General features: G+C 40.6%; 1 protein-coding gene across 4 annotated transcripts in view; it reads right to left on the minus strand.

The window, feature by feature from the left end:
* The window catches only part of vti1a (vesicle transport through interaction with t-SNAREs 1A), a 309,169-nt gene that overhangs the window by 100,345 nt on the left and 186,982 nt on the right, over positions 1-21,842 (minus strand). The window lies entirely within an intron of this gene.

The following is a 21,842-nucleotide window of genomic DNA, read 5'->3' on the forward strand; positions in this document are numbered from 1 at the left end:
TTCGAGGTCAAATTCAAGCATGTTTTCAAGCACTTCCCAGAAAGCATGTTGAAGGTTTGCCAGGACCTTGCAGCTTATTTACATATTTATATAAATATATAGGATGAAAACCACGTATGTCCACAATTTGATCTGTTGGTCTACTAAACATCCAATTTGCCCTCTACGTTTGCATATAATTTGAATGCACCTTGCATTTTATTTATTCCAAAACTGTCCGATGAAAACCATGTATCTCCACTATTTGGTCTGTTATACAACATGTCAAATAAAAAGTTGCTTCTAAAATTGCATTTAAACTATAAAACGTGCCGATCTGAATGTTTCGTGCAGCTCACTTACATACATCCATACATTTTCTACCGCTTGTCCCTTTTGGGGTCGCTGGAGCCTATCTCAGCTGCATTCGGGCGGCATACAGTACAGGCCAAAAGTTTGGACACACCTTCTCATTCAATGCCTTTTCTTTATTTTCATGACTATTTACATTGTAGATTGTCATTGAAGGCATCAAAACTATGAATGAACACGTGGAGTTATGTAATTAACAAAAAAAGGTGAAATAACTGAAAACATGTTTTATATTCCATCCATCCATCCATCTTCTTCCGCTTATCCGAGGTCGGGTCGCGGGGGCAGCAGCCTAAGCAGGGAAGCTCAGACTTCCCTCTCCCCAGCCACTTCGTCCAGCTCCTCCCGGGGGATCCCGAGGCGTTCCCAGGCCAGCCGGGAGACATAGTCTTCCCAACGTGTCCTGGGTCTTCCTCGTGGCCTCCTACCGGTCGGACGTGCCCTAAACACCTCCCTAGGGAGGCGCTCGGGTGGCATCCTGACCAGATGCCCGAACCACCTCATCTGGCTCCTCTCGATGTGGAGGAGCAGCGGCTTTACTTTGAGCTCCCCCCGGATGACAGAGCTTCTCACCCTATCTCTAAGGGAGAGCCCCGCCACCCGGCGGAGGAAACTCATTTCGGCCGCTTGTACCCGTGATCTTGTCCTTTCGGTCACAACCCAAAGCTCATGACCATAGGTGAGGATGGGAACGTAGATCGACCGGTAAATTGAGAGCTTTGCCTTCCGGCTCAGCTCCTTCTTCACCACAACGGATCGATACAGCGTCCGCATTACTGAAGACGCCGCACCGATCCGCCTGTCGATCTCACGATCCACTCTTCCCTCACTCTTCCCTCACTCGTGAACAAGACTCCGAGGTACTTGAACTCCTCCTCCTTTATATTCTAGTTTCTTCAAAATAGCCACCCTTTGCTCTGATTACTTTTTTTGCACACTCTTGGCATTCTCTCGATGAGCTTCAAAAGGTAGTCACCTGAAATGGTTTTCACTTCACAGGTGTGCTTGAAGCTCAACGAGAGAATGCCAAGAGTGTGCAAAGCAATAATCAGAGCAAAGGGTGGCTATTTTGAAGAAACTAGAATATAAAACATGTTTTCAGTTATTTCACCTTTTTTTGTTAAGTACATAACCCCACATGTGTTCATTCATAGTTTTGATGCCTTCAGTGACAATCTACAATCTATAGTCATGAAAATAAAGAAAACGCATTGAATGAGGAGAAGGTGTGTCCAAACTTTTGGCCTGTACTGTATATGTATCATTACTTTGTGATGAAGACCACGTTTATCCACAATTTCATCTGTTCTACGAAATTGAAAAAAACAACATTTGGCCTCAAAAAGTGCGTGCAAACTATGATTCATGCTGTTTTGAATGCACCTTGCAGCTCCATCACATATTTATACAAATACTGTCCAATGAAAACCTTTGCCACAATTTGTTTTGGTTAAATATTCTACTAAAAGTTTGCAGGAAAACAACTACTAAGACGTGAGGGGCCAAGTATTCCCTTTGCCATGAGAAATAAACCAAGCTACTGGTGCAAAGCCAAAAATTTGGCTTCTAAATTCATATCTAAAGAATCATGATGATTTCAATGTCCCTTGCAGCTCCATGACATACATATTTATACCAAAACTGTGCCATGAAAATAATGTATGTCCACAGTAGAATTCCAACTGAAACAAAAAGGAATTGTACCTTATGTCCTTTTAAAATGCTGAAATAAACAGACGTTCAGGTAAAAAGAACCTCAGCTTCCATCACGCCCAGCCCACCCACCGCAGGGCTTCACGCGGTAATGCAATATTCATCATTCTACTGCCATTCTTCTTCTACTTTCTTTTTACTCCAATGCCTCGCATCAGTCGTAGGTGCAAACACATTAACGCGCAATTACGAAAACATCGCCGACAAGGCACCTGACAAGCTTGTCAGTGGTCACTGTCAGTCTCCTGTCCCTTGGGTTGGATATACCAAAATAAAAATGCGCCCGCCTCCCCTTCTCCTGCTATTGGTATAGCCACTCTGCTACAGTATTAGCGTTTAAAAATGATGGAGGCTAGAGGATGAATCGAGAGGGGAAGTGAAGAATCTTTGCACGGATCAAAGACAGGCTTTCAAGCGCACCAAACAAATCGGGAATAAACAACACAGTCGCTGGCTGTATTACACTACACAGGTGCCGCACACCAAAGGGCCCACGTGCTGAGCGCCTGTATGAGTGCAAAAAAAAATGGGCTACATCTGGCAGCTAAACAAGAGAGTGCAGCGGAAAAATGGGGGGAGAAAAAAGAGAAGACACTGTCAAATGAACGACACTCCCATTCATCCCAAACCTTTTAGCTCCCGACACTGTAAGTAACTCAAATGTGTCGCTTCCTGCCTTCATTAATTTCTAATCTGGGAGCAGACAGATTGAAGGATACCCAGATTAAACAGCGCAGTCAGACAGTCACATGTGACAAATAGGGCAGATTAAAAAGACTGAGCGCAGGTATTAATAACCATAACAGAACCCTCCTCCCTCCCTGTCCCATTCCTGTTGTAGTAGAACAAGGGAGAAACAGAGAGGGTGTGTTATAGCGGAAATCTTTTTAAGAGACAACTAAGCACGTCTATCCTTCTATGTCAGGGCTGTGTTGTGTCTCTTAAATAAATGACTCTGACAAGTAAGGACTCCCCCCCTTAAGTAGATTATTGGAAAAGTTTGCCATGTGGAGAAAAGGAAGTCTCGAATAATGCCCAGGGCACAGTCAAATATATTGTGTTAACGTAAGATCTTCTGTAGAATCTTGTGTTTACTGCAGGGGGATCTTCTGTTACCAAAGTTTTAATTCTTACACGATAGGATTTTTGGAAGAGTTAACCATGTGTACAAAAAAAGATCTCCAGTAATTTCTGGGACACAGTCAAAGATGTGCAGTTAAGGTAAAATGTTCTATAGTGTTCGCAAATTTTTTAATTCTTCCAAAATAGGATTATTGGAAGTTTCTTGTGTTTAATGCAAGCGGGATCCAGCTTTCGTCTGCAAATTTTTAATTCTTCCAAAATAGGATTATTGGAAGAGTTAGCCATGTGTACAAAAAAAGGTCTCCAATCATTTCTGGGGCACAGTCAAAGATGTGCGGTTAAGGTAACATTTTTCTACATTGTTCGCCAAATTTTGAATTCTTCGAAAATTGGATTATTGGAAGGGTTAGCCATGTGTACAAAAAAAGATCTCCAATAATTTCTGGGACATAGTCAAAGATGTGCGGTTAAGGTAAAAAATGTCTATAGTGTCTTGTGTTTACTGCAGGCGGGATCCAGCTTTCCTCGCCAAATTTTGAATTCTTCCAAAATAGGATTATTGGAAGAGTTAGCCAAGTGTACAAAAAAAGGTCTCCAATAATTTCTGGGGCACAGTCAAAGATGTGCGAAAAAGGTAACATTTTATATACTGTTCGCCAAATTTTTAATTTTTCCAAAATAAGATTATTGAAAGAGTTAGCCATGTGTACAACAAAAGATCTCCAATAATTTCTGGGACACAGTCAAAGGTGTGCGATTAAGGTAACATTTTCTATAGTGTCTTGTGTTTACTGCAGGCGGGATCCAGCTTTCGTCACCAAATTTTAAATTCTTCCAAAAATAGGTTTATTGGAAGAGTTAGCCATGTGTGCAAACAAAGGTCTCCAATAATTTCTGGGGCACAGTCAAAGATGTGCGGTTAAGGTAAATTTTTCTATACTGTTCGCCAAATTTTAAATTTTTCCAAAATAGGATTATTGAAAGAGTTAGCCATGTGTACAAAAAAAGATCTCCAATCATTTCTGGGACACAGTCAAAGTGCGGTTAAGGTAAAATGTTCTATAGTGTCTTGTGTTTACTGCAGGCGGGATCCAGCTTTTGTCGCCAAATAATTTAATTGTTCCAAAAATAGGTTTATTGGAAGAGTTAGCCATGTGTACAAAGGTCTCCAATCTTTTCTGGGGCACAGTCAAAGATGTGCGGTTAAAGGGGAACATTATCACAATTTCAGAAGGGTTAAAACCATTAAAAATCAGTTCCCAGTGGCTTATTTTATTTTTCAAAGTTTTTTTCAAAATTTTACTAATCACGCAATATCCCTAAAAAAAGCTTCAAAGTGCCTGATTTTAACCATCGTTATATACACCCGTCCATTTTCCTGTGACGTCACACAGTGATGCCAATACAAACAAACATGGCGGTTAGAACAGTAAGGTATAGCGACATTAGCTCGGATTCAGACTCTGATTTCAGCGGCTTAAGCGATTCAACAGATTACGCATGTATTGAAACGGATGGTGGTAGTGTGGAGGCAGGTAGCGAAAACAAAATTGAAGAAACTGAAGCTATTGAGCCATATCGGTTTGAACCGTATGCAAGCGAAACCGACGAAAACGACACGACAGCCAGCGACACGGGAGAAAGCGAGGACAAATTCGGCGATCGTCTTCTAACCAACGATTGGTATGTGTTTGTTTGGTATTAAAGGAAACTAACAACTATGAACTAGGTTTACAGCATATGAAATACATTTGGCAACAACATGCACTTTGAGAGTGCAGACAGCCCAGTTTTCATCAATTAATATATTCTGTAGACATACCCTCATCCGCTCTCTTTTCCTGAAAGCTGATGTGTCCAGTCCAGTTGGAAATGCATCTGCTTTGAGTGTCGCAGGATATCCACACATTCTTGCCATCTCTGTCGTAGCATAGCTTTCGTCGGTAAAGTGTGCGGAACAAACGTCCAATTTCTTGCCACTTTCGCATCTTTGGGCCACTGGTGCAACTTGAATCCGTCCTTGTTCGTGTTGTTACACCCTCCGACAACACACCGACGAGGCATGATGTCTCCAAGGTACGGAAAACAGTCGAAAAAACGGAAAATAACAGAGCTGATTTGACTCGGTGTTTGTAATGTGTTTGAGAAAATGGCGGATTGCTTCCCGATGTGACGTCACGTTGTGACGTCATCGCTCCGAGAGCGAATAATAGAAAGGCGTTTAATTCGCCAAAATTCACTTATTTAGAGTTCGAAAATCGGTTAAAAAAATATATGGTCTTTTTTCTGCAACATCAAGGTATATATTGACGCTTACATAGGTCTGGTGATAATGTTCCCCTTTAAGGTAAAATGTTCTATAGTGTCTTGTGTTTACTGCAGGTGGGATCCAGCTTTCGTCGCCAAATTTTTCCTTCTTCCAAAATAAGTTTATTGGAAGAGTTAGCTACAGTATGTGTACAAAAAAGGTCTCCAATCATTTCTGGGGCACAGTCAAAGATGTGCGGTTAAGGTAATATTTTCTATAATGTCTTGTTTTTACTGCAAGCAGGATCCAGCTTTTTTCGCCAAATTTTGAATTATTCTAAAATAGGCTTATTGAAAGAGTTAGCCATGCATACAAAAAGAGGACTCCAATAAGGCCAAAGTCAATGGCACCATCAAAGATTGGGTTAAGGTACAATCTTCCATACAGTATTTTGTTTACAGCAGGTGGATTCCAACTTTTTACTTCCCAGGTTTACAGTCAAATATATGCGGTTAAGATGGAATCACCTGAATTCATGTGGGATTCTACGTCTGCTGACAAATTCTGAAGGGTCTCAAGCTGAGTTTCTCGATCTTCTTGAGCCCACGGACCGGCTCATTGTCTGTCTAACCTCTGACAGACTGAGTAGATGACACAGGCTGATGTTATAGTAAGCCATGGTAAGGCATAGTCATCTAATGATATTGTCATTTATTTAAAAAGTGATAAGAAATGTTAATTTTCTGAAAATATCCAGTACCAAATAATGATAGGGGCATATTTGGGCCAGGACTTTAGACATGTAGTTACTGGTTAAAAGGGTTACATTTCAGTTTTTACCCATAAATGACTGTTTTATTAGTCACATACAAGTGTAAATGACGTTTCTCTGAAAAATGCTCTTTATTGTCCTTACCGTGTGTTGTTTCAAGCACAGTTACTAGTTTTCTGGCAGGTATGTACATTTCCGTTCATCTTAATTAAACGTTGTTCACACCAGTCTGTGAAACACATATTTAGTTGAAAATTAAGTTTAAAAAAACAACCTGCTGTTTTGATTTAAAGCGCAAGTATTGAACTAAAAGGCGATAAAAACAAAGCAGGAGAGAAGACATTTAACATGCCTTAGCCCAGACTTGTTGCTCGTTAGCGAGTCAAATATTCTCTCCCAGTTTAAACAGCTATTAACAATTTAAATAACCCCTGCGCAGAGGCCTCGCTCTGACTCGCTTGTTAAATATCTCCGTACCCAAAGGTCTATTTAACAAGCTCCATTATCACGTTACATTATGCTCGCAGAAGCACCAGAGAGCTCTTGTTTAAACTGGTTGCTCTAAGCGAACTGCAATAAAAGAATTAGGGTGGAAAAGCTGATAGAGCGATGCGAGGGAAGTGAATGAATTTGAATTTTCCTTGTAAACCCATGGACTACCCACTGAACTGGTACCAGCACTCAATTGTTCATTGTTTGGTTAATGATGACTTTGGGAGGAGAATTTAGGCCCGTGTGATGAAAAAGTAAAAGATGTTACATTTCTGAGGACAATCCGCCTCTGAAAGTCAATCGTTCCAAACCTCTACAGCCTTGAACTTTCTTCACGACATGGACACATCTAATTGGACATTTCATCTATTTTACAGCAGCCATTACACACCGTCTAAGAGCGCTTCCCGTCTCTCCTTTTCCGTGTTGCGTTTTTTTGTGTGCCCCCTGGAGCTGAGAGGGTATGAGCCCTGACGGCGCCGAGACCCAGCACAGCCTCCTTTTCATTAAAAACTAGTCACCACTGTTTTGAAGGTGAGCCCACACACTTACGCCACCGACACAAACCACACACTCCAACAAAAAGGCTGCGGCGGACCGGCGGGAGGGTTGAGCGTGTGTGGAAGAGGAACCGAGGAAATTTTGAGACCATTTTCCATTGTTCTTGCTCACAGTCAACTGCCAGCGACTCCCCCAGCGCATAAAGTTACCTCGTCTTTGTACACTTTTTTTTTCCAAGAGTAACAACTTCTTCAACTGCCTGGTGACACTCTTTCATCACCTTGCATCAAAGTTGCACTCACACTGGGATGTATTTGTGATGTCGTGCCCACAGGCCATGAGGCTAGCATCTCGGTAAAAGCACTGTGCTTTAGCTCCAAAATAGAAAAAAAAAAAAAAGGTGCCAACTGCTCGGTCGCACAGGTAGTGTTACGCAACACTAACCCGTAGGAACAACAAACTCTTGTCCAAGTTAGTTAGGAGTTGGAGCTCAGGTTTTAGGGAGGTGGAAGGTGGTAGGGACACCCTCTGGAGGGACAAAGGGGTATGGTAGCAGAGTGGTTAGCATTATCAGCTATGAATTACCTACAGAAACCATATAAAAACAAAGAATACATTTTTTCTCCATATTTTTTTCCATTTTCATACATTTTTTAAAAAAGCTCCAGGGAGCCACTAGGGTTGCCAACACCCGAATTAGCATGTACCCTCTTTTGTCTTGTATGTTGTACATATGTGTATTTTATGTAAAAATAAGCATTTTTTAAAAGTCTTTAGAACCCACTAATAATCTCAGCCAACGGGGATTTTAATAAACTAAAATAAACTTCTTTGAACACCCAACTCAGGGGACCTTCCTGTCTGGCATTTGCATGCCGTTTTCCACATAGTTTTACCCACCTAACCTCTTGAGAACCAGCGTCCTCTACAGAGGACATTCATGTTTTGAAAAACAGGGATATTTTGTCAATACCTTGTAACTCTACCAAAAAAACAGACCCAAAACAAATGTCCGCTGCAGAGGATGATGGTTTTCAGAAAGTGTCCCAAAATATCTTTTTCATTTCTGATACGCTATTGATATTAGAGCCTTGAGTATTGGTCATAGCCATTATTGATCCAATAAGATATTGGCACAAATCATACTTATTTATTATTTTGTAGTGTAGAATGTTAGAAAAATATTGATCAAGCAGAGAACAACAAAAACATTAACCTTATTCATCATTTTTTAACCGTCGGGAATGGACATAATGTATGTTGCCCTAAAGTTGAAGTCGAGTAGTAATTGTTTTTGGCGACACCTCGTGGACAAAATAATTTATCAAGCCAGACTCATGATGCAGTAAGTTGAATGATACGGACACATTTGTTACTGCATACTTTGCATTACACTTCTGCCTTGTAAACTTTGAATAGGTAAGTAATATGCGACTATGATTATTTGAGTTTATATTGAAAAATGTGTTTTAGACTGCAATATTGTTTAATTAAGATCACTAATTATGTATGTCTAGCTTGTGTGCTATCGTGTGCTTAGCTGTTGTGTAGCCACTAGCTCCTCGAAGCCTACAGGCTACCATGTTTACCTTTTGTTGTTGACCTGACTAAAATAGAATAAAAGACTAAACTTGTGTGCTTATTGGGGGGTATTTACATGTTACCTTGTAGCCAAGCTTTGCATAGGTTAACTAGTTGTATCGGAAAATTAATAACCGGATGCGGCACGGTTGCAATAATCGGTTACTGGATGCCACACTTTTGTAAGATCAAGACTAGGTAATCGGATGCCACACGGTTGCAAGATCTGGCGTCAGTCTCCGGATGCTTGACTGTTGAAAGATGTGTATTTGGCCCCCAGATACTGCACAGGGGCCATATTTGGCTAAAGTCCCCGAATGCTACATCGTTGCAATATTGGGATTTCATCCACAGAAGCTACCCAGTTGCAACATCTGGAGTCATTCAGCGGATGTTACAAAGTTTTTGCCCACTTATCCCTCAGGGATGGAGCTGAATACGAGAGATGTCCGATAATATCGGCAGTCCGATATTATCGGCCGATAAATGCTTTAAAATGTAATATCGGAAATTATCGGTATCAGTTTCAAAATTATCGGTATCGGTTTCAAAAAGTAAAATGTATGACTTTTAAAAACGCCGCTGTGTACACGGACGTAGGAAGAAGTACAGAGCGCCAATAAACCTTAAAGGCATAATATCTACAGCTTTTCACACGCACAAGTGAATGCCAAGCATACCTGGTCAACAGCCATACAGATCACACTGAGGGTGGCCGTATAAACAACTTTAAATAAATGATAAATGGGTTGTACTTGCATAGCGCTTTTCTACCTTCAAGGTACTCAAAGCGCTTTGACACTACTTCCACATTTACCCATTCACACACACATTCACACACTGATGGAGGGAGCTGCCATGCAAGGCGCTAACCAGCACCCATCAGGAGCAAGGGTGAAGTGTCTTGCTCAGGACACAACGGACATGACACACTATTAAGAATATGCGCCACACTGTGAACCCATACCAAACAAGAATGACAAACACATTTCGGGAGAACATCCGCACCGTTACACAACATAAATAGAACAGAACAAATACCCAGAACCCCTTGCAGCACTAACTCTTCCGGCACGCTACAATATACACCCCCCCGCCCCCCCCCCCCCCCCCCCCCCCCCACCTCAACCTCCTCATGCTCTCTCAGGGAGAGCATGTCCCAAATTCCAAGCTGCTGTTTTGAGGCATGTTAAAAAAATAATACACTTTGTGACTTCAATAATAAATATGGCAGTGCCATGTTGGCATTTTTTTCCATAACTTGAGTTGATTTATTTTGGAAAACCTTGTTACATTGTTTAATGCATCCAGCGGGGCATCACAACAAAATTCGGCATAATAATGTGTTAATTCCACAACTGTATATATCGGTATCGGTTGATATCGGAATCGGTAATTAAGAGTTGGACAATATCGGAATATCAGATATCGGCAAAAAAGCCATTATCGGACATCTCTACTGAATACCCATCCTTCCAGCGAGCCCCCCATTTTCTACCGTTCACAGTGAGCTAACTTCAGGCAAAAGGCGGGTGACACCCACCCTCCTACGTGTCCAGGTGGTGTTAATGTCAACTTTCTGATTAGTCTCGGCTGCCCTGCTCCAAAACTGAATATTCTAGGTAAGGAAGACAAATCCTTAAGTCTATCCTGACTTAGCCCTAACGTCGGGCCCTTCCTCTCATATAAGCAATGGAGGGCAGTCAGGGTGGATTTCTGGGGGTTTTCTTCACTTCGCCAGGCTGTGTGTTTTATTCATCACCGGCGCCCTGACCCTGCACGGCTCCTGTTCTGACAAATCACTTCTGATTAAGACAGATCTCCGTTAGTCAGACACTCAACTTGGCCTATTCATCATTCCGCGGGAAAAGTCTCGGCTCGACTCCCCCACCCCGACCTTCCACCATCCCTCCCCCGCCACGTCGTTTGTGTGTCCGTCAGACCGAAGCGAGGCGCAAAAGAGATTTCCGCTGCTGCTTTAAATGGCTGATTATGGACAAACTGGCGGACGAAGAGACGTAAGGGAGTCTTATGGGTGATAAGACGTGGGTTTAATGGTATCAATGACTGTGGAAAACAGCTGGAAATACAAGCATTTGTTTAAAGGGGAACATTATCACAATTTCAGAAGGGTTAAAACCATTAAAAATCAGTTCCCAGTGGCTTATTTTATTTTTCAAAGTTTTTTTCAAAATTTTACCCATCACGCAATATCCCTAAAAAAAGCTTCAAAGTGCCTGATTTTAACCATCGTTATATACACCCGTCCATTTTCGTGTGACGTCACACAGTGATGCCAATACAAACAAACATGGCGCATAGAACAGCAAGGTATAGCGACATTAGCTCGAATTCAGACTCGGATTTCAGCGGCTTAAGCGATTCAACAGATTACACATGTATTGAAACGGATGGTTGTAGTGTGGAGGCAGGTAGCGAAAATGAAATTGAAGAAGAAACTGAAGCTATTGAGCCATATCGGTTTGAACCGTATGCAAGCGAAACCGACAAAAACAACACGACAGCCAGCGACACGGGAGAAAGCGCGGACAAATTCGGATTGCCTTCTAACCAACGATTGGTATGTGTTTGTTTGGCATTAAAGGAAACTAACAACTATGAACTAGGTTTACAGCATATGAAATACATTTGGCAACAACATGCACTTTGAGAGTGCAGACAGCCTATTTCAGGCGCGCTAAGAACATATATTTTTCCACGATTTCAGCACTCAGGTTAACCATACCTAAATAGACACAAAATACTGCATTACACAAGACTACCCGAATGTACTCGAATGATTGAAAAAAATAAATGTTTTTAAGCTAAATTATTGGTAAACACAGTTTATGTATAATAATTTACGTAAAACCGCGAGTAATGAATAAAGTTTTCATCAATTAATATATTCTGTAGACATACCCTCATCCGCTCTCTTTACCTGAAAGCTGATCTGTCCAGTTTTGGAGTTGATGTCAGCATCTGTTTTGAGTGTCGCAGGATATCCACACATTCTTGCCATCTCTGTCGTAGCATAGCTTTCGTCGGTAAAGTGTGCGGAACAAACGACTGACCATTTCGTCGGCTTTCCCCACAGCCTCGTATTTTGAACAAATTTCGTCCAATTTCTTGCCCCTTTCGCATCTTTGAGCCACTGGTGCAACTCGAATCCGTCCCTGTTCGTGTTGGTACACCCTCCGACAACACACCGACGAAAGTGAGAAAATGGCGGATTGCTTCCCGATGTGACGTCAGGTTGTGACGTCATCGCTCCAAAAGGGAATAATAGAAAGGCGTTTAATTCGCCAAAATTCACCCATTTAGAGTTCGGAAATCGGTTAAAAAAATATATGGTCTTTTTTCTGCAACATCAAGGTATATATTGACGCTTACATAGGTCTGGTGATAATGTTCCCCTTTAAAAATGAGGAAAATAAAGTCCATCTCACTCTCATTCATTTGGAACGGATGAGGCAAGAAATAACTTCTTCTGTACATGCATTTTTAGGACTAAGACTACATTGCACAACATATTTACAATACATACAATCACCAAATTCAAAAGCATTTATATGTAAAGCTTCACTTTACTAAACAAACTCCTCACAATGCACCCAGGCGTGTCGACGGCCACGGAGCCATTGTGTTAACATGCCGAACAAACTCGATTAAATTAACCTGAACGACAACCCCCGCCGGTGGCAGCGAGGCGGGAGCAGAGGCAAGGCTGCTGCTGCTACAAGCAAATTGCCTGGACTTAATCAAGCGGTCCTACTGAAGCATCCAAATGAAAACTAATGGACTTTTGGTGCTTGGGTTGCAATTGGTCAGCCAATACAGCCTTTCTAAGTGCTTACCGACCTGTCAAACAGAGTGTGCTTGATAATTCCATTCCCCAGTGTTGAGACAACGATCTTTTTATGTGTTGATTAGTCTTGGCCAAATTCGTAAAAGATGTATGAAGTGTATAATTGAAAGTCACCTTTCGAACAAGCTCATCTAGTGCATTATTCATCATCCTGACATTTTAGGTAAAACTTTTTTTTTTTTATAAAGAAAATAATATAAAATAACAATAATAAAGGAGCACTGTGAGATATTAAATTAAATACACATTTAAACTATCCAATCCATAAAAAAGTATATGTACAGTTATTTGTCACACCTCAACAGGACAATGGCCTGTACAAGTGAACTTGTACTTAATAGCGAACATGTTCTTCAAAAAGGGGAAAGGGTGGAGTGCCAACTCCAGGTTGGGGAGGAGATCTTGCCCCAAGTGGAGGAGTTCAAGTACCTCGGAGTCTTGTTCACGAGTGAGGGAAGAGTGGATCGTGAGATCGACTGGCGGATCGGTGCGGCGTCTTCAGTAATGTAGGTGCTGTATCGATCCGTTGTTGTGAAGAAGGAGCTGAGCCGGAAGGCAAAGCTCTCAATTTACCGGTCGATCTATGTTCCCATCCTCACCTATGGTCATGAGCTTTGGGTTATGACCGAAAGGACAAGATCACTTGTACAAGCGGCCGAAATGAGTTTCCTCCACCGGGTGGCGCGTCTCTCCCTTAGAGATAGGATGAGAAGCTCTGTCATCCGGGAGGAGCTCAAAGTAAAGCTGTTTCTCCTCCACATCGAGAGGAGCCAGATGAGGTGGTTCGGGCATCTGGTCAGGATGCGACCCGAACGCCTCCTTTCGGGAGGTGTTTAGGGCACGTCCGACCAGCAGGAGGCCACGGGGAAGACCCAGGACACGTTGGGAAGACTATGTCTTCCGGCTGGCCTGGGAATGCCTCGGAATCCCCCGGGAGGAGCTGGGCGAAGTGGCTGGGGAGAGGGAAGTCTGGGCATCTCTGCTTAGGCTGCTGCCCCCGCGACCCGACCTCGGATAAGCGGAAGAAAATGGATGGATGGATGATGTTCTTCAACCAAAACACAATTTTGTTACTGGAATTTTAGTAGATCGCATTGAGCTGTCTGAGAAATGTCATGGAAATTACATTTATGGTGTACAACTTTGGTGATTAAGAACGGAGCCACACTGCCAAATTTGTCAGACAATAATAGCAGAGGCAACACAGTAGGGGCGGATCTTTTGACAAATTGTTATCTTTTGATCCTACGGCAGCCCTTGTGGTGCAGAGCACAAGTCCTTGTTTTGCAAAGTAGAGGTACAAGGTTCAAATTCCCTGGCAAAATAGGGGTGGCAGGATCTAAATATACTTATGTTTAATGATGTTAAAATTGTTCATTTCCACACAAAAAAAAAACTAATATTTGGAATGATTTCCCATGATTTCGTTTCAGTATAAAACAACAAATTGAATTAGTTTGACTAATAAAAAAAAGTATAAAAATAGTTGCACATATATATAGAAACTGTGAAAAAAAATGTAATGGGAAGGGGCTCCAGATAAAATTATGCTTTGGGCCCCAATTTAGGCTTCACAAGTAAATTGGCCCTAGTGTGTGAATGTGAGTGTGAATGTTGTCTGTCTATCTGTGTTGGCCCTGCGATGAGGTGGCGACTTGTCCAGGGTGTACCCCGCCTTCCGCCCGATTGTAGCTGAGATAGGCTCCAGCACCCCCCGCGACCCCAAAGGGAATAAGCGGTAGAAAATGGATGGATGGAAGTAGATGAGGTTATACGTATACTATACCTACTCAGTGGCCTAGTGGTTAGAGTGTCCGTCCTGAGATCGGTAGGTTGGGAGTTCAAACCCCGGCCGAGTCATACCAAAGACTATAAAAATGGGACCCATTACCTCCCTGCTTGGCACTCAGCATCAAGGGTTGGAATTGGGGGTTAAATCACCAAAATGATTCCCGGGCGCAGCCACCGCTGCTGCCCACTGCTCCCCTCACCTCCCAGGGGGTGATCAAGGGTGATGGGTCAAATGCAGAGAATAATTTCGCCACACCTAGTGTGTGTGTGACAATCATTGGTACTTTAACTTTAACTTTAATGAGAAAATTATTGCAATTCAACAGAAAATTTCAGCAGTGTACGAAAAATGATTTAAAGTGCTAAACTCTTCAAAGACACACATTTGTCTCTTGTAGCATTTGCAAAATCAATGACTAAATGTTATGTGAAAAAAATAACTACAGGCTTCATTACACATCTTAAAACACTCTCCTTATGTCATAACTACAAACTCATTTACAAATGCTTTGTAAAAAATAAATAAAGTATAGGCCTCACAACACATTTTAAAATGCTTTCCATAAGTCACATTTACAAAATTAAGGACTAAATGCTTTGTAAAATACAGGCTTCGCTACACATCTTAAAAGGTTGTATGTAAGTCATATTTACAAAACCAGGTACTAAATACTTTGTAGTAAAAAAAGTGCAGGATTCAGCACACATCTTAAAACACTCTCAGTAAGTCATATTTACAAAGCCATGGACATAATGCTTTGTAAAATCCTGGCTTTGCTACACATCTTAAAACACTATACCTAAGTCACAATTACAAAACGCTTTGTAAAATGCCGGCTTCGCTACGCATCTTAAAACGCTGCCCGCATGTCACATTTACAAAATCAGTGACTAAAAGCTTTGTAAAATACAGACTTCGCTACACATCTTAAAATGCTGCCCGTAGGTCACATTTACAAAATCAGTGACTGGATTCTTTGTCAAAATAAATAAATAAATATAGGCTTTGCTACACATCTTAAAACACAGTCTTTTGTCAGTCACATTTGCAAAATCATTAACAATGCAACTGTAACAATTTACAAGCTGATATGAGAAGATTTGACGATGTCTCAAACATTTTCATGTCCGATGGCTGGCAAATGCAGATCAGATTCGGATTAAACCTAGTTTGACATTTCAGCATGTGATTTATACGACATAGAACTACATTCGAATTGGATAAGATTTCCTGTGTGCCAAGAACCAAATTTGACATAAGAAGAACGTCCAAAAATAATCAATTTTAATGCGATACAAACTATAGACAGGAAGCCGCATTGACCAAATACTACAGTACACTTTATTAGTGATGTATCAGAAAAAAAATGAATTTAATTTTGGTGATCTGACAAAAAACATTGAATGAAACACGACTCCATTGGTGGAAATGACTTAAGCAAAAAGTTTCCCCTAAATTGCTGTAAGCAGACTCACCGACAGTGGGGTGGAGGCGGGGGAAAAAACTTGACGTCCAGTTTGATTTTCAACAGTTTAGGAGCGCTAATCATCCCATTACTGTTGATTAAAGCCTTTCACGCCTTTAATCAAAAAGTTGACGGGCAGATCAAAGAGCGGAACACACATTTTCCCTGCCTTTTAATTATCTGTACAACACTACACCTCGGGCCGACTCCTTCCCCTGCTCATCCTCTCAAACTCTGTGAAAAGCTTGTGAAAGGAGATCTAACACTCCAAAAACAGTTCATTATCCAATAAAACGGGGAGATGGGAGAGAAACACACACACACGCAGACGCAAGTTTTCAGGATTGATGATTAGTGAGGATCTTGGGGGATGTCTTCCCTATTAACATGTCCCGAATTGGAACACCTTAATTACGCTTGTCAACATGGCGATGTGGCATCAAGCTCATTTGCATGTTTTGACAAGGCTTGCTCAGAGCCTTCTTGGGGTTTTTTTTCCCCTTCAGAGTGCAAGGTGGGCTCTGAGTAGTTACCTCAATGACTACTGATTACAGGCCGCTCGCCGCTAAATGACTTAAATAGCTTGTTAAGTGTGCCTTGTTGCGATTTGCCCGCCCACCTTCTCTCCGTGAGTGAGTTAAAAGACGAGTGAAGTCCGTATGAAGAAGCCTCTAACAGACACCATCAAAACTAATGGTTGTACGACAGCTTGATTGTTCATGTCCAGCTGCTTGCATTCTTTGGAACTTACCAAAAGTCTGACATTTTACAGACCCAAACAAAAACTTCCAGAATAACGATATTGTATCCATACAATTTTCCCATACACCAATACAGGGCAGAACTGCAGTCATTGTTTGTTAACTAAAAAAGTATGACTTTCTTTAAGGGTATACCGGTTTTTAGAATATGTTAATTATTATTGGATAAGCTGAAGAAGATGGATGGATGGATAATCATTATTAATAATAATAGGTTGGCCTGGGCACATTTTGCTTGACGATATATGGACCTACGAATTATTGCCGATAAACGATTTATTGACATTATTTTTATGAGGCAAATTAGTCACTGATGTAATGATATTACATAATAATAATGCATGTATATTATTTCAAATGCAACAAACTTGTGTTTCTTGTGTATTTTAACGTACTGTATTATTCCGACCATAGGGCGCACCGGATTAAAAGGCGCACTGCCGATGAGCGGGTCTATTCAGGTCTTTTTTCATACAAAATGCGCACCGGATTATAAGGCGCAATCAAGGTTTCAAATTATGATTTTTTTCTAAATTTTAAACACTATCTTGTGGTCCACATAACATGTAATTAGGGATGTCCGATAATGGCTTTTTGCCGATACCCGATATTCCGATATTGTCCAACTCTTTAATTACCGATACCGATATCAACCGATATATGCAGTCGTGGAATTAACACATTATTATGCCTAATATGGACAACCAGGTATGGTGAAGATAAGGTACTTTAAAAAAAAAATAATAATAATAAGATAAATAAATTAAAAACATTTTCTTGAATAAAAAAGAAAGTAAAACAATATAAAAACAGTTACATAGAAACTAGTAATTAATGAAAATTAGTAAAATTAACTGTTAAAGGTTAGTACTATTAGTGGACCAGCAGCACGCACAATCATGTGTGCTTACGGACTGTATCCCTTGCAGACTGTATTGATATATATTGATATATAATGTAGGAACCAGAATATTAATAACAGAAAGAAACAACCCTTTTGTGTGAATGAGTGTGAATGAGTGTAAATGGGGGAGGGAGGTTTTTTTTGGGTTGGTGCACTAATTGTAAGTGAATCTTGTGTTTTTTATGTTGATTTAATTAAAAAAAAACAAAAAAACAACAACAAAAAACGATACCGATAATAAAAAACCCAATACCGATAATTTCCGATATTACATTTTAACACATTTATCGGCCGATAATATCGGCAGGCCGATATTATCGGACATCCCTACATGTAATGATGGTTCTTTGGTGAAAGTGTTGCATAGATTATGTTTTACAGACCATTTTCAAGTAGCTTTCTGAGCGTCTATTCAGGATGCGCCGTTTTGCGGGCGGTCTTATTTACGTGACTCACCTTCGGCAGCGTCTTCTCCCCGTCATCTTTGTTGTAGCGGTGTAGCGTGCAAGGACGGGGGTGGAAGAAGTGTCAAAAGATGGAGCTAACTGTTTTAATGACATTCAGACTTTACTTAAATCAATAACGGAGCAGCATCTCCTCATCCGTGGCTCAATAATGCAACATGAACGCCGGAAATGTGTCCCGTGAAAAACCGTCCAACCGGAACCCTCTAATAAGTAAAGTTCTGTGGGTGAATTATGTAAATTCACAGTTTTTAGCGTGTTGATAGCTAGTCTACTGACAGATATAAGTAAGAACTTTACGCTACTTTATATTAGAAGTGGCAAAAGCGGAAGATGAATGTCCCATAAGAAGGTAGAGAAAAAGAAGAACCTTATGACTACGGACTACAATTGCAGACACGCGCACATTTTCAGGACTTATGCAGATCCCAAATACACATCAGCAGGTACCAGAAGGTGAGATAAGTTGGTTTTGCATAATATTGCGAAACAAAACATCAGGTAATATGTCTGCTAATAGGTGCCATTTTGCGGTGCTTATACACACACCATAATAATACTCGTATGTTTAATGCGCCGACAATCCATCAAGCGGTGCGGCTTCATAGCTTACCGAAGTCGTACTAAAAACATTTTGACAGATTTTTGAGCGCCGTGTGTAATGTTCTATATTCTTAATGGAACATTTTAAAGATTTGGTGTTGTTTACTGCCGTCATATTGCAGTCTACACGTATCTCTTATGTATGACTGCCATCTACTGGTCACACTTATCATTACACCATGTCCCAAATAAAATTGCTTTGAGGTCAGTAAACACAACCAGAATTATGCCGTACATTAGGCGCACCGGGTTATAAGGCGCATTTTCAATTTTTGAGAAAATGAAAGGATTTTAAGTGTGCCTTATAGCCAGAAAAATACAGTAATTGAAATGAAAATGTTTAAATCTCCAAGTCAATAAAAATCCAAACAAATAATAACAATAAAATATACTTTGTCTGTTAGCAAAATGTTGCACTTTAATAAAAAATACAACCAAAAGCAGTACAATATCTTGAGGAGACCATAACAACAAATAAAATAGCTCAATAAAGTATTGACAAATAAAGTTGCATTTCAATATTGAACATGTAGGCAGATGTCGAGTTGTACATCGCTTAACTGACAATCAAGTAAGGACCTTGTGAAAAGTAACAATATAAACACTACAGTTTAAACAAATTAACAGGACATATGCTAAACAAAATTAAGTTTGGCAGATTCCGAGCGAGGAACACTGACATGACATGACAACATGACAGCACTTTTAAAAAATGCTAGTTTTCTAACAGTATTAAATGGCAGCATGTGTTTGGCGATGTATTCAACCACACTTTCTGTGAGCGCACACTATTTTGCAATGTTTTGTTTACACTGACCTGTCACCTGGCCTCTTCACCAAATGCGACGAGAGTGTGAAGTGAGTTTGGACTATCCGAGTGGTTGCATTTCAAGTGGGCGTTGTTGTAGTCGCGCACATAAGGCAAACTGGCTTCTTGGTGTTAATAGGCTCATCTTGTTCCAAATGTTTGAATTTAAATATTCCTACACTGGTGCAGTGGCATTTGGTTTTGTGATCATTTGGTCCATGTTAGCTGTTACATGCAAACTAGTTATACTGTGTGACGCTCGCCAGCCAGCGGCCAGCGTCGCTGCACAAAGAGTCAAAGACACTTTATTGAGGACAAGATCATTTACCCTCTTCTTTTCATTCCACTATGGTACAAACACGCATATAGCTGCTAAAAGCGACGAAAAGCGTGAATGCTCTTGAAGCATGCACATGGCAACTTATTGACGCTGGAAAACTTACCCACTTTAATTTTCATATGTCGTCGTTTAATTGACTTATTTAATATCGGCCAAGGTCAACTAATAGGTAACCACCAGGTGTGAATGATTGATGGGTTCTACATGTAAAGCGACTATAGGTACTTAGAAAAGCGCTATATAAATCCCAGGTATTATTATTATTATTATAACTTTGAAGGGGCCTTATTATGCAAAATCAAGTTTTCTTCCATGAACAAGCTGGGTCTTAAAACCTCTTAAGGCCCAAGCTGTTTGTTTACATGCTTTTTTTATTTCTCTGTGCTATTTGGGCTTATTGGACCCTAATTAGAATAAAAACTAAGAATCCTCTTTTGATATGATGTACTTAGTCCATAAGTAACAAACGTGTACTTCATGTTTAGTGACATGCCAATTCTTATTTTTACACCTTTTTTCCCCAAATTCCATTGTATGTTATACTCTTCTGACACCACCAGTATAAGTGTCCACATAAGCGGCCATAAGACCCCAATTCAGTAGTGTACACAATTTTGGAAATAAGAGCTAAAAGGTGCTGTCCACGCATGTGGCCACTAAGTCTTTAGAGGTTTTAAAGGTGCCGTTTGCAACTTCCTCACAGTAACATTTTTCAAAGCAAAAAATATAACAAGAACACCACCGGCTAGCTTATGTCACCATTAGTGGTTTAACAGAACACATTTGTTTGACAATTCTTTATATTTTTCACAATTACAAAGTGTATGTAATAAAAAAATGTTACTGGCCCGAATAAAATTATTGGTGTTTACGGCTGTCACTCACCCGGTCTCGTCAACACATACTCACAGGCAGCGCGTGCACACAAAGAAAAGCAGTCCAAGAGAAGCAACGAACAATTTGCAGTCATGTTGTTGTAATGATAGAATGTACTGTACATTCAATGATAGCTAACACTAGCTATCTAAATGGCTATTATTAGCTAACAACACCAAAAGCTAATGCGTGTGCATGTGTTATGTACATTCTTAAATACGTCATTACATAGGAGATGCCGTGAGAGGGCGGGATATACTGTGTAAAATACATTGGAAAGTTAGCGCCCTCTAGGCATCTGTGTAAATGTTGCAAACAGCTCCTTTATCTAAAGTGGAACCTCGATTTACAAATGCCTCTATTTGTGACATTTTCAGTTTACGAACTGTGCCAAACATTGTGCCAAATATGCCTCTGTGTGCGAACCGTGTCTCGGCATACGAACGCTTCATTCATTCATTCACTTTGCATGCCGCTTAAAGCCGTCAGGGGCTACATATAAGCTATTATTGAGCCGAAGAAAGTTGCAAGTTCCAGCACTGGGATAAAGAAGGTGAACACTATTGAATTCAAGAAAAAACTTGTAGCAAAGTCATTTATCGCAGTCTTTGACTTTTTGATTGATAATGGGACAAGCAGTAGAAAATGGATGGATGGATGGATTAGTAGATTACACAGTACAGTACATATGCCGTACAATTGACCACTAAATGGTAACACCCGAATAAGTTTTTCAACTTGTTTAAGTTGAGTTCCACGTTAATCAACAAAGAGACTTCAATTAGAGGCAGTGATTTTCAAATAGTTTCTGTTACGCCCCTCCGAGGGGGGAGAAGATATTTTCAAAATGTTTAATTACATACCTAATTGTTTCCAAACGGGGTCTGTAGCCTGGCAGTAAAACAGATGATCAAACAAAACAAAAGCCATCGACATCGACATGGATCCACTAGCTGCCGAAGCTAGCATTTCAATCAGCGAACCAGACTCAACAAGTCCACTGTGACGTTTTGGTGAATTTACAACGGAATTTGTGAAACTGGAACAACACAAACAGAATGCCATTGTAAGTTAATAATACAAACACGGACGCTCGTAAACGTATATTAACTAATGCTAGCGACGCTAGCTTCATTACATTTCGATAACACGTACAAATGTGCATGAAAAGACTCCTCTGTAAGGTTTAGTAAATACGAATTGTTTTAGTTACAGTATAC

This window comes from Nerophis lumbriciformis, linkage group LG11 (genome assembly GCF_033978685.3).
Source record: "Nerophis lumbriciformis linkage group LG11, RoL_Nlum_v2.1, whole genome shotgun sequence".
Lineage (NCBI taxonomy): Eukaryota > Metazoa > Chordata > Actinopteri > Syngnathiformes > Syngnathidae > Nerophis > Nerophis lumbriciformis.